At 45.1% G+C, this 13868-nt stretch overlaps 1 pseudogene; it reads right to left on the bottom strand.

Moving 5' to 3' along the window:
* Positions 1–8413: 8413 nt before the first annotated feature.
* The window catches only part of LOC116087795, a 50590-nt pseudogene continuing 45135 nt past the window's right edge, over positions 8414–13868 (bottom strand).

The following is a 13868-nucleotide window of genomic DNA, read 5'->3' as shown; positions in this document are numbered from 1 at the left end:
TGGAGCTATCCTGAGGTTCAGTCACAAGACTCAAATGGAAACTGCTGATCTCAACTCTGAGCCCTAAGCTTGCTCTGTTTTGAAGGGCTCCATTCTCTAGGAAACCAAGAACTTTCAGGCAAAGACAGGGACTGTTCACTGGACAATACCCAATGACTGCCTTTTCTAATGGAAAGTGGTTTCTTTCCATGCGTGGAGATTGCCAGAGTGGTGCATGTGTTTATAACACCTTGAAGGTCATGGGCAATTAATCCCTTAGTGAATATCAAACTGAATACATTTCTCATCTTGGGGTTTCAAAAGGAGGCGATCTACTGTTCCAGACACTGCGTATTTAGCAACACTGAGAAGTGAACATTTCATGTTAAACCAAAACAGGGTTGTTTAAAGAATGGGCACTGTGGCAGGCGGTAAACTCCAGAAAGTGCCATGATGCTTTAAACGGTGGCATCTTCCTGGCCTGATAGCCTGTGTCATGGTCTCTTCAGGAGCATGCCAGTTAGAACCACCCAACATGGACTCTTCTGACAGGAGCCTAGGTGTGGATGGTGAGGAAGGGAATCTGAGAGCCTGGGAGCCACCAGGCCATAGCCCCACAGCATTGCCAAATAGTGCAAATCCTGCAACTGGCTGAGAGTGGTTTAGCAGCTGACATGGTTAATCTGTAGCCAGAACTGATAGACTCAGCCAAGGGCATTACCCAAGTTAATGGCACTTAGGGTGTGGTCCAGAGAACCTGCTCTACTTAAGTAAGAGCAGCTGCGAGTTTTGGATCTGGACTGCTCCCCAAAGCTTATGTGTTGAAGGCTTTGTCCTAACCAATGGTGTGATGGGGGTGCTTCAATTTGTAGCTAGAGAAAGCAGGTCATTAGGGGCCTTGTCCTTGGAGTGGGTATTGTGACTCCACCTCTTCCACTGGCTTTCCTTCTAGCTCCACTATTTGCTTCTATGCTGATGTTCTGCCTTGCCGCTGTTCACTGAAACCTCTGAAACTGTGAGCCAAGACGAACCATGTTCTGTCTTTCTTGGGCAGATTATCACAACAAAGCCAACAGAGCCACCATTGAGACAGGGACATAAGGAAGACTCCCCAGAGATGGACCTGAAACATTCTGTTGGCTCTGTAAAGTGTTTTTATTAGCAAAGGGCTTTCAAGTTTTATTTTCTTTCTGCAAATGCGTTGATCCAGCTTCTGTTGTAGCCTAGCATCTTGGTAGGGTGTTTCCATAGGCTTGATCTAGTTCACATGTAGTCCAGGTAAGTGGTAGATGCTGTTAGGACTGTGAGCAGCTATGGAATCAGAAGTCCACAGGAATCGAGGAACATGACCTCCAGGTCCCATGTAGGCCAACTGTCAGTGTCAATAGGAATGAGCCTCAGAACTTCTGTGATAGCCTGCTACTGAAGCTAGCCCGATGGGAAGCTTGGCTTTTATACTGGTTTTCTGCTGTGACTAACAAATTGCAATACACTTAGCAGCTTCAGACAACAGAAGACCCTTGCCAGACAGCCCTGTCCACCTCAGTCCAGTGCAGGAGTTCTTCATGATAGCTGAGAGCAGCGGTTCAGCAGTTCTGCATTCCTGATAGGTGATTGAGGGGATGAGCTATGTCTTCATTCATTTGGGTTTGGAGGAGAATTTGATTCTGTGTGGTTTTAAGAAAAGAACCCTCCCGTTTTCACTGGCTATCCCTGGATAGACATTCTCAACCTCTAGAGAACCCCACCTCCATTCCTTAGCTCATGGCTTCTTTTATCCACCCTCAAGGCCAGACATAATGTGTTAAAGTGAGCCTCACATTTTGGGTGGTTTCTCCCTGCACCCTACTCTTTCCCTGGCTCTATCTTCAGCCTTCTGCTACTTCTAATGGCCTGTGTGATTAACACCCAGGAAAACAAGGAGGAATTTTCTATCTTCATATCTGTACCCTTAACTCCATCTGCAAAGTCTGTTGAGCTAGGCATCATCATTAGTGAGTTTACAGATTCTGGGGTGTCTTGGAGAAGTTGTTATTCTGGGTGCCATAGAACCTTTTATTTGTGAAGATTGATGACACAATGGAACATGGATCTATTGGCAATCATGACTTCATGAATGACAGAATGCAAAATAGCTTTGCCATCTATGGTCCACCATCAGAAGCTGGGGGGGGGGGGTGTGGAGCAGTGGTGAGAGAATCTGGGACATTCTCAAATGAGTGTGACACTGTCCTGAAACAGGTTTGAAAGAATGAGATGATTTTCCCCTTTACTCTGGAAGAGTCAAAAGGAAGCTTCCTTTTTAGACATGGTCTTGCTATGTAGCTCAGGCTAGCCTCCTGGCCATCCTCCTGCCTCAGCTATCTTTACAAATGGCACAATCAGTAGATGCAGCAGCCATATCAGGACAGCAAACTTTGCCAACAAAAGGGATGATTCATTTTCCAGTGTTCACCATCACTGTTTATACTGCCTGGGATCAAGGGCAGGCACACCAGCCTCAATGTCTAGGATCAGAGGTAGACACACCAGTCACACTGCCTGGGATCTGGGGTAGGCACACCAACCACACTGCCTGGGATCTGGGGTAGGCACACCAGTCACACTGCCTGGGATCTGGGGTAGGCACACCAGTCACACTGCCTGGGATCTGGGGTAGGCACACCAGCCACAATGCCTAAGATCTGGGGTAGACACACCAGCCACACTGCCTGGGATCTGGGGTAGGCACACCAGCCACACTGCCTGGGATCTGGGGTAGACACACCAGCCACACTGCCTGGGATCTGGGGTAGGCACACCAGCCACACTGCCTGGGATCTGGGGTAGGCACACCAGCCACACTGCCTGGGATCTGGGGTAGGCACACCAGCCACACTGCCTGGGATCTGGGGTAGGCACACCAGCCACACTGCCTGGGATCTGGGGTAGGCACACCAGTCACACTGCCTGGGATCTGGGGTAGGCACACCAGCCACACTGTGAGTGAGTGAGCTGATGCTGAGGCTTTAGAAGCAAGAACGCTACATCCTCCAGGTTCATTGTCACCTGTGCTGGGAAGCACACATACAGTTCTCATTTCTTAGGAGTCATGGCTATCCCAAAATATAGCAGGGAGTAAACCAGTCAACTTCCACTTCAAATGATGCTCCAACACGCACTGTAGAATATAAGCATTAGATATGGTTCTTTAATAATAATGTACCCAGGATAACAAGATGATACACAAAATAATGGAGAACTAGTGTGAAACACTGTATGAAAATACACACGGAGACGTAAGCCAGAGCTTTTGACCTTGAGGTCTTCCGGAGGGTCATTTGAAGTGGTTTGGTGGTCTTGAGAAAGTGGGGTGTGCTTGCCCTCAGCACAGATATAGGCAAAGGGGCTCCCAGTCGTCTCAACACACTGAGTTTCCAAATAAGACGTTATGTAGAAAGCAGGATTTGTGGGTGAGTGGCTCCTGATGGCACTGGCGTAAACTAGGTAGATGAAGGCAGGGGCATTTCGTTGGGCTCTTTGCAGGATTAAACAGGCCGAGATCCACATTTGGGGAGGGAAACAGAGGAACACCCTGACAGCAGTCTCTGAACAGGGAATCTTTGAGGCTACAAAGCTCTATGAGGACTAACTTCTGGTGTTCATCCGGGCCAGACAGGGTCATCTACAAATGACCCCAGACTGAGAAGTGCAGCAGTTGAGCCAGCTGGCCCTGTTTTGAGGGGAACCTGGCATCTAGCTTCACTGCTTCTTTGAAGATTTCAGCCTAAGGAAGATCGATGTTCAGAGAGATGCAGACTTCATCTCACTTAGGTCAATTACCCTGATTTTAAAAGTGCTGGTCATTTGGTTAACACAGTCCTGGAAAGGGAATGGAGGGAGAGCTGGTGCATTGGGGGCTTTGACTGTGAGAGACATTGAACAACATGTCACTTGTGACCGGAGATCAGGGCTGCACCTGGGTTTGGTGCCTCCCCTAGAATTGACACGTAAATATGTTTTGATTGGAACAAGATGGCTTGATTAACTGTGGAAAAGCACACAATAAGTATTTTCTTAACAAACAATCAAAATCTGCTAAGGAAAAAACATGCCTCCTTCCCCTTCCTGATCCTGGGGTTCTTGCATTTGTAAAGACGGTGGAGGGTAAGTGGCATTTTCCTCCATAACTGGGACTTGCGCTTGCCAGCTCTAAACACCTACACAGCTTCCCAAAGTATTGTTGCTTTTGCTTTTTTTTTTCCCACAAATGTTGACTCCCCCCACTGGCAATTTATAAAAATGTTCCTAAGGATTACTAATAACCAAAATACTATGCCACATACCTGGTACAAAATTGATCATGCCAGTAAACGAAGGTCAACAACTTGGTGTGATGGTACATGTCTATAAATCCCAGGATGCTAGAGCCTAAAGCAAGAGGATTGCTGTGAATTTACCACCAGCTTGGATTACATAGCAAGGCCCTATCTCAGTCTGCTGTATGTCCTGTGACAGAATCCATGCCATCCCTTTGAGGAGGAGGGAGCAGCTGCTTGATCTGTGCCTCCTGTGTTGTAGTTTGTAGAGTCCTGTGAACTTCAGAGGGCTGCTGTAACTGTGCTGAGACCCAGGTGCCAATGGCTCGGTTCTGGAACCCACTGTCCCGACTGTGGTTCCTTTAAAGCCTGTACTCACATAGACACAGCAGCAGAAAGATGCCATTTGCTTTTCCATATGAAACCAACTTTGGTTTCATCAAACACGATCCTGTCCATTATACCTGTAAGTGAACTGCACTCTAGTCGGGCCTCTAGGCTTAAAAACAACCTCTGCCAAATCCTTCCAACCCACGAACACCATCAGCAGACCAAGAGCCACTCTCTTCCCTCACCGAGACCCAGCAGACCATAGGCCTATAATGAGCAGATGGGGCTGGCCTCAGATGTGCAACAGATGACTAATTTATGTTTTCTTCCTTTAACTGGGAAATAGTTCTCCATTAGAGACACACTGCAGTTCAATCTGCCTTCCCCCTTTTCCCTGGCCATGATCAGGCACCATGTCCCACTCTTTGGTTTGCCTACTTTCTGACTAATGCCTGTGGTTATACACAATCACAATACCTAACAGTTGTCTTCAGATGCTGTTGTCTCCATTTCTCCTAACACTGACCTGAGTTGGTTCATTTCTTCCTCATTTCAGAGCACCCAGGACTGTGGAACATAAGATTAGGTCATAGTTCTTAATAACAAGAACACTTGAATGGTTGGAAAACAAAAGCTGTGAACCCATATTTAGTTGTAATGAACTTCTGCAATTAGTCAGTTGACATGCAATAGAGAGTGACAGCGGTGATATGTAAAAGCCACCCGGCTGACACAGTCAGGGCTGTTACACAGTGCACTAATACCCGTCTCTTCATCAGCACTGGATTCTTCACTCTCTTGTCCTTTCAATTACAATACACAATGACTTTATAAAATTTACACATCTGTGTGGTTCTCTCTTGTTCTTCTGAAAGCTTGAAGCTTTTCATGGGCATCCCTTGTTTCCCCATCCTGCAAACATAACTAGATTTTCTGAGAGTTATGTGTTTAGAATGCCTGTACTGGGTCATAGACTCCAAGGATAGGTGTATATCTAAACTGGGTAGTAGATACAATAGATGAAGTTGGTTGGGAAATCATAGATAAACTATGTGAGAATAGGGGCTTAGTTGATCTTGATAAAAACAATCTCCCTCATCTGAAAAGATGGCTGGAACAGCCATAGGGTTCGACTAACCTGAATAAATGAACACATTAAAGATCACTTACAGAGACAGTAGTTTAGTGGTGATGGCCCCATAGAAATGTCCATATCTAAATCCTTGAAATCTGCTAATACGATCCTCATTGGAAGCAATTTCTTTGCATATGTAATTAACTTAAGGATCTGAAACTGTAGAGCACCCTAGATTATCTGGGTGGATGCTGAATCTGATGACGAGTCTCTTTTAAAAGGCATAATGAAATATTTGATAGAAGTTGGAAAAAGGCGGTACAAATGCAGGCACAAGCCAAGCACTTCTCAGGAGCTGGTGGAAGACACACTCTTCCCCAGAATCCTATTGACACCCTGATTTCAGAATTCTGATCTCTATAAACTGTGAGAGGATGAATCTCTGTTGCTGTAAGCCACGAGTCATGGTAATTCCTTATGGTAGCCACAGGAAACTGAAGCGTGAGACAGGGAGTGCTCTGGAAGATGGGCCTGGCAGAGCTGAACACCTTCTGGTGGATTTCAGCTGAGATTGTGCGGTGCATCCTGCCTCCCGTTTCAGTCTAAGTGAGGAACGGCATAGGCATGATTGAAGTGTCCTGAAGGAGTAGCTGTTATTCAGGTGTGGGCATATAGGCTGGGGGTGTATAACTGTAACTCCAGAACTGGGCAGGCAGGAGCAAAAAAACCTCCAGTTTGAGTCCAGGCTTGACTGCACAGAAAGTGTCTGTCTCAGAGGGCTAAACAACAAACCCAAGGAAAACAACACGTAAAAGAAAGGGTAAAGAAAGAAAAAAAAACGCAAAGGAAACACAGAATGGAAAAAACCTATCTCTTGATTCTGGAAAGTCACACAATGCTCACTTCTGGGGCCGAGAGCTGGCACTCTGGACACAGGGACCTGACCCTCCCAGATCTTAGTAAATATGGAAGGCTTTAATTTCTAGAGCTCTGAGACGGGTAGTGTCGAAGAATCCCTTTTGCAGCTGGAAGGGTTGCTCAAGATCATTTTCAAAGCTAGGTAAACACGGGGAACTAAGCGCACACACTCCTTTCCAGAGGAAACACTAGGAGGAGGCAAGACTGCTCCAGCCAGGCGGCCACACAGGACAGCTTCACCGGAAGTGAGACGGATGTCTTCCCTAATGAAGGCCTCTTCATCATAGACTGTGTGTAACCCCGGATACCTGGAAGCTGCCATGCGATTCTGTCCTCACTCCTCGATAATGGCAGCGTTGGGAGAGAAGACAAAGGGAAACAGACAGACCCGGCTTGGCTTTGTCACCTGAGGCAGCCAAATGGTGCAGGCATTGGCTTGTGACCAGCGCTGCGGAGCCCGTGGTGTGCTTCTGGTCCAGCGGGACTGGCTGTGCTCTAGAGAGAGGCTCTGAGGCGCTTGTTTTTCACAGGGGCTTTAGCCTACAGTTAAGTGCAAACACCTGCTGAAGTACTGGTAATTAGTAGGTAATTAGTAGTTAATGTTCTTAGAATTTAAAAAGAAAGCTTACATAAGTAATTACTTAGTATTTCTTATAATGTGCTGCTTTTCTTGAGATTTCATATCCCCAGAACATTTGCCAACATCCTAGGTTCCTCAACACACTAAATTGTTTATTAATTACACACGTATATTGCTTTCAGGGAAAAAAAGAAGAGAAAAATACATTAAATGTTGGAAATAGGAATGAGTTATCTTTTGAATTACAGCAAAAAAAAAAAAAACCTCATTTAAAATTATAGAATTTGTGATGGGTAATGACTCTGGAAAGTGGCCTTGATTTTTTTTTTTTTTAAAAAAGAGATTGACCGTGGCTGGGAAAGAAGAGATATGTAGAGGAAAAAAATATTTCAGAGCATTTAATAAAACACCAAGTGTTCAACGCAGTTCACAGAAGGGACCCTTTCATGTCTGCAGAAGTATGTCTCTGTTTTAGCTTGTCAGAAAGACCACCGGGGCTCCATTCTGAGGGACGAGGACTGCCAAGCCAGGCTAAGTGGCACACAATTTCAGACTCTCGAGGTGACTGAAGTGGAAGGACGTTGGAACACGTTAATTAGTGCGCTGTAACTATATTTTTGAAAGGATTTTTTTTTCTTTAGAGAATTTAAAGCAGATTTGCAAACTCTCAACCCTGGGCCTCCGAGTGCCAACTTGAAGTGGGCATTCATTCACTGCTTTTGTTTAGCAGCCTGAGCTTTGGAGATTATATCTGAAGTCTGTTCCTCACTTCAGGTGGACTCAGAGTGCTCAGTTAAGCAATCTGACAATTTAAGTTCCCTGTCCTCAAAGAAGAGCCAGTGGGCACGGCTTCCCTTTCTCGGTCTCTGCAGCTGCCACCACACACAAATAAATACCTCTTACGGAAATATCAAAGTGTATCATGCCTTCACACCGTGGCAAGGTGTTATGGGGCGGGGCCCCTGCAGCATCTCTCTACTTGCTATCACCATGCCTAATAGTAAACCTATAGCAAAATAACTAGGTGGTAAAAATGTGTGTGCTGCTTATTGTTTATTCCAAACAATGTGTGTGGCTTTATTAAATTCCAGCTATTTTTGTCTATAAAAAAATCCAAGTGAAAACAGACTTCTGAGAACATATCCCTTCTACAGCTTCTGCCTGTGGCAGGCTGCAAGCGTCTTCTGAGGCCGGGAAAGTGGTGCTGATGTGGAGGGGGCCGTGGGAGGGGATTCAGGAAGTTGCCACCACAAGTCTGGTGTGCATGCTCCCCAGGTACCACCTCAGGTCTGAACGGGTGAACCTCATGAGCTTGGGAGGAATGATCTCTCTCTGTAGCTGCTGGTAGGCTGGGTAGCGGTGGCAACCCCCAAAGGAGTAGTAGCAGTCACCACCCTGGGCCCCTTCAATCCATAGGACGTCGATGGGCACACTGTCAGGGTCCTCCAGGATCGCGTCCACGAGACTCGTACCTTGGCTGGGTCCAACAGCGGCCGGATGAGCACAAAGGTTGGCATGTTGTGCCCCCATGGCGATGCAGCCCGAGTGGATGCTACTGCCCTGCACACCACCAGGTCCCTGCCCCTTGGGCTCTCTGGACCCCGCACGCGCTTTCCGGAGCGCTCCACCCACACGTAGCCCAGACTTCTTCCTCCATACTCCTTATTCTTATCTGCTTCTCTCCCCAACCTCCTTTTTATCTTACTTCTCCCTTCTTTTTGCCGCATGGACGTGTGCACTTGTCGGAGTATGTGCATATATGTGCTGCGCGCATGCTGGAACCACTTTTTAGTGTCGTCTCCCCAGCCAATCGTTACTTGTTTGCTGTTCGTTGTCATTCTAGCTCTTACTAGATAACATTAATACTAATAGTAGAATAGTATCTCCTGATAGATACTGGCATCTACTAGTAGTCAAAAGCAGACTGTCTTCTGGATCAGTAGAGTTTGGAGTATATTATAAATAACACAATGCATAAAATAGGATTGAGACTATGACCCAGCCTTGAACACATCGAGGATATTGGTGAACTTCCGTGGTCAATGTTTGCTCAGAAACTAAGAAGGAAAATCCAAGATTAGGCTGACAGGACCGCGACTTTCACACTCTTCTTTATTAGGCACTGAGTCAGCTCCGTGTCCAGCTGCCCCAGTGGCTTTTACAGACACTGAACTTAGCCTAACTCAGTGGCTTTTGTTGTGTCCTACAGCAATGCATCGAATGGAAGACACAGGTCAAGCCCTGCATGCTGACTGCGGTCCTACCTTGCACAGGGCAGGCCCTGCATGCTGACTACGGTCCTATCTTGCACAGGGCAGGCCTGCATGCTGACTGCGGTCCTATCTTGCACAGGGCAGGCCTGCATGCTGACTATAGTCCTATCTTGCTACCATGTACATTCTCTCCAGCCTTTCATGTCTAATTTCTCTGATACCATAGGCTTTGGAGCCTGTGTTCTCAGTTTATAATAAATCTGCAAAATTATCAGCATCAGCTATTATATATAAATTTTATTCAATGTGTATTGCATATATATTTATATTAAAAGGAGGTAATGAGATTGTACTTTTAAAAACTTACAACTAAGCCATGAGGTAGAGATTTTCCAGTCATAGTAAATACTGCAACCTTCCCTATATGTTGTTACCAAACATATTGATAAGGAGATACTTGGAAGGGATAAGCATTAATAAAATACTTTGAAGAAGAGAAAATTGGGAAGTAATTTAGAAGTAAGATTGGTACTTCGAAAAAAATTATTTCTTCTAGTGATCAATTAATGCAAACTGGGATGATTTGAGGCAATTTTGCTAATCAATGTGGCAAAGTTGTGAAGATTTGCTGATTTGTTTTTAACATCAGAAGACCTTCTGATTTATGTCTCTTCTTTACTCATTTTCATTTGGTTTTCTTAACCTCTTTGGGAGTTTATCTTTCATCAATCTACTAACCTTAAACATTCTTCCTAACTCTATCGTGGCTATTTCTTTGAGCCTGTTTGCATGTGGCTTTGAAACTGGTGACTTTCTTGTGGCTTGGGGTGACACTCATCACCCAGGACATTTTTAGGAGCACTTGGATGCATGCCGGTGGTTCCGTCAGCCCGTACTTATTCTGTGTTGTGTTTTTGTCTCGTGCTGGTCATCTGAATTTGGAGTGAACTTCTCAAGACGTTTCTAGCGTATGTACATTTGTTCTAGAAAGGGAGCCAGACAGATGCATTTCGCCTTTTAATGTGTTGTGTGGAGAGGGACTTGGCACATTCACTTGAGCCAGAAGATTCAGTGCCGCCCAAGTGGAAAACGCCTAGTTTTTGAGCCCTCAGTGCTGCACAGACATGCTTGGAGGAGCCCCATTTCACAACCGGGAGAGGGACAAATGCGCCCTATCTGTCTCCAACTCGTGCTAAACTGTAGTGGCACAACTCCAAGTTGCAAGGAAGTACCGTAAGCCCAGTGGTTCTGTTGGAATGTAGCTGTCTGTGGCTTTTATGGTGCTGAGATTGCCTGAGCTTACGATTCTCTAGAGTGTAACAAGGACTGGAGGAGTTTCATGCTGTGGCTAGCGCTGCTTGCTCAAAGCCATCTTGGAAGTCCATGGAAATGGGGGCCAGATCTTTCTCTCCTGGCTGCCTAGGGGTGGGGGAGGGGATTGCTCACAAACACTAATTGGAATGCGAACGACTCGAGATGGTCGATATAGATACAGATTTAGAGCAAAATGCAGCATCATGTTCAGGATGAAGTTAGTGCATGAGGCCTCATTTACTTCTTTTAATGAAGAACAATAGCAGCCTTTTCTGCTGCCTGTTCCCAGTGAAATAGTCCATGTATAGTTTCCCTTTTCAACAGCAGTTGTGTCTACAAATGCTATTCTCAAAACGACAGCTATTCTCAAAGCCACCAGGCGTGCTATTGCCCGAACAAAGAGGTGCATTAAAAGAGTCTTGACAATTTCAGCTCCTAGAAACACAGGGGTCACAAATCTGCCAAGTTGAAAGAAAACAAATCACTAGGGCAAGACATTTTATTTAGTTCTAAACAGCACCTAGCACATGGATAGCATTCAAAAGCATTAATGCAGCCATAATGCAAATCAACGCGGGCCTGCAGACCAGGAGCTGAAAGAAGTTAGACTAAACCCTAAAGAAATCAGTCCATGGGTAAAGAGGAATTTCAATAAAATGATCAAACATTATTCACTAGTGTGGCAGCCAGTCAGGCATGTATAGCTTGTATACTGGGGTGAGTTACAAAGGAAGTCGGTGCTTATGGCTAGAGACTTAGACTGTAATGAATACAGGACAAACAAATAAATATAAACAAAAGAGGGGTGGAAACCACTACACCATGCATAATTTCAGCTCTATAGAGCCAGGGAGAATTCTGAGTATTTATGGAAGTAGGAAGGTTGCTGCTGGGTTCAAAGGGAGACTTCTGCATTGAGGGGGTAAGGTGTACTTCTGTCATTAAAGTAAATACCACACACACACACATGCACACACACACATGCACACACACACATACACACATGCACACACATGCACACACATGCACACACATGCACACACATGCACATGCACACATGCACACACATACACACATGCACACACACATACACACATGAACACACACATGCACACACACGCACATACACCATATGCACATGATGTCAGAAAAAGCTTCAAGTACACAGAAAGCACTGACAGCTTCTAAAGACTCAGGGATCAGGCTAATAGGACCCAGAGTCTGCTTTTTCTGATGGCTTATTTCCTTTCCTATTAAAAAAAAATGACCCCTCCTGCCTATTAGAAATGATGCTAGACACTGAGGAGGCACAGAAAAAGAAGTCATAATCAAAGGTCTTGGGAAATGTAGTCCAACAGTTGAGACTCACAAGGAAAGCGAGTCCAGTGCTAGGCACTCCAAAGTGGGGTAAGAGGGGGATGTCAAGGACATGGTCTTATCCAGCAATGAAAGTAGGTCCCCATGGCTATCCAGAACTAAAATTTGGAGAAAAGGTGAGACAGGTAGGACAATGACAACCAGTGAAGGACTCTCAAAGCTCAGCTCCATGTCTCAGACATCTTTCTACTGGGCATCCACCTAAAGGAAATAAGCTCAGCACTTCCTAGAGATATTTGGGTTCCCAGGTTCTCTACAGTGTCCCTCACAATGGCCATGGTATGATGTCATGTATGCATCTGTCAGTGGATGAATAGATAAAAAAAATTATGTCCAGCTGCTGAGGGCTTCTCGGTGACAAAGCACACAATCAGTATGCAGAAGCTCTTGGGCGCAACTCCTTGCTCCAAACAAAACAAAAAGGAGTTGCTACAATAAAATAAGAGCCATCCACTCAGTGAAATATTTATGACCCAGCCTTCAAAAGATGATGTCATTCGTAACAATGGAGTTGAACCTAAAAAAAAAAAACCTCCGCAGTTTTATTTTAATGCATAATCTAAATGAGAATTAGAAGAAATAGAAGCAGAGTAGAACAGTACTTTCTGGAGGTGGGAATGAGGGAGATGAGGTAAGAAGTGGACCAAAGGATGCGAGTTTGCAGTAGATGGGAGGGATAAATCCAATCTTTAGCATGCCTATGGTCAGCACTGAGCTGAATGTGAAGATATTTTGAGAATGCTTTGACCAAGGTACCTGTTAACCTGATTGATTCTTTGAATACTTTGATATTTTTTGACATTTAACTTGACATACTTTGAATATTCACAATAGAAAGTCATACAAGCAAAGCTTGCCCACAGTCTCTGGTCCTGATAGTATAAACAGTTAGGAGATTTAGGAGAACAAAGAGAAGGCCAAGAGCAGATCTGGGCAATCCAGAAACATTCAGAACACAATCCAGAAATGTTCAGGGGCGTTACACCTGAATGGCACGTCTGTGAGGGACATTCATATTCAAAACATACCATAGTATATATGTAGACATAGTAGAATCCAGGCCCAGAGAGAACAGATTGAAAGGCTGGGCTTTTGACTAGGCTATACTCTGCAAGGCATCCTATTTCAGTTTGTCAGGACATATATTGCCACTTTAAAAAGTCTTTGACTGATTTGATCTCTACCATATCACACACTTTTCCAATGTTATATTTCAGCATTGTGCAGTGTCAAAAATGGCAAGTTTTTTTTTCCTTGCACAGAATGGTGATTCACTCCTCTGAAGTACTAATCTATTCCACTGACTTCAAGTTTTGAGGCAGGCCCTTGAAGTTCATCTAACCCTTTCCCAGTAAAACGGGCTTTGGAATATAAAGGATGCTGTCTCGGTGTAAGCAAGAAGAACTCTCCATCCACTTTCTACATTATGGCCTCACCCCAAGCGGCCACCTGCTTTTTCCAATCCCCTCTTAGAATATCCTTCCTGGAATGGGAATTGGCTTCTTAAGTGTGTTTGGCCAAAAGAGGCTATGGTAAAGGCTGTCATTTGTGTCTGTCAGTGCAATTTTCTTCTTGTAATGGCCATTACGACCAAGTATGAATTCCTAACCTTTGTTGAGCCCAGTGCTCTGGTTTCGTTGGCTGGGCTAGATACCAAGAGGTGGGATATAAATGAATCCAGTGCAGGGGATTGAGGGCAGAGAGATGAGAGGGTGTGGGGAACTTTAGAGCTTATGTGAGTAGATTGAGAAGAGGCTGAAGTGTTCTGAGAAAGGGAGTTACCC

The sequence above is a fragment of the Mastomys coucha genome, unplaced genomic scaffold (assembly GCF_008632895.1).
Source record: "Mastomys coucha isolate ucsf_1 unplaced genomic scaffold, UCSF_Mcou_1 pScaffold13, whole genome shotgun sequence".
Lineage (NCBI taxonomy): Eukaryota > Metazoa > Chordata > Mammalia > Rodentia > Muridae > Mastomys > Mastomys coucha.
The sequence above is the reverse complement of the archived record's forward strand: the minus strand, read 5'-3'. Positions and strand labels throughout refer to the sequence as shown.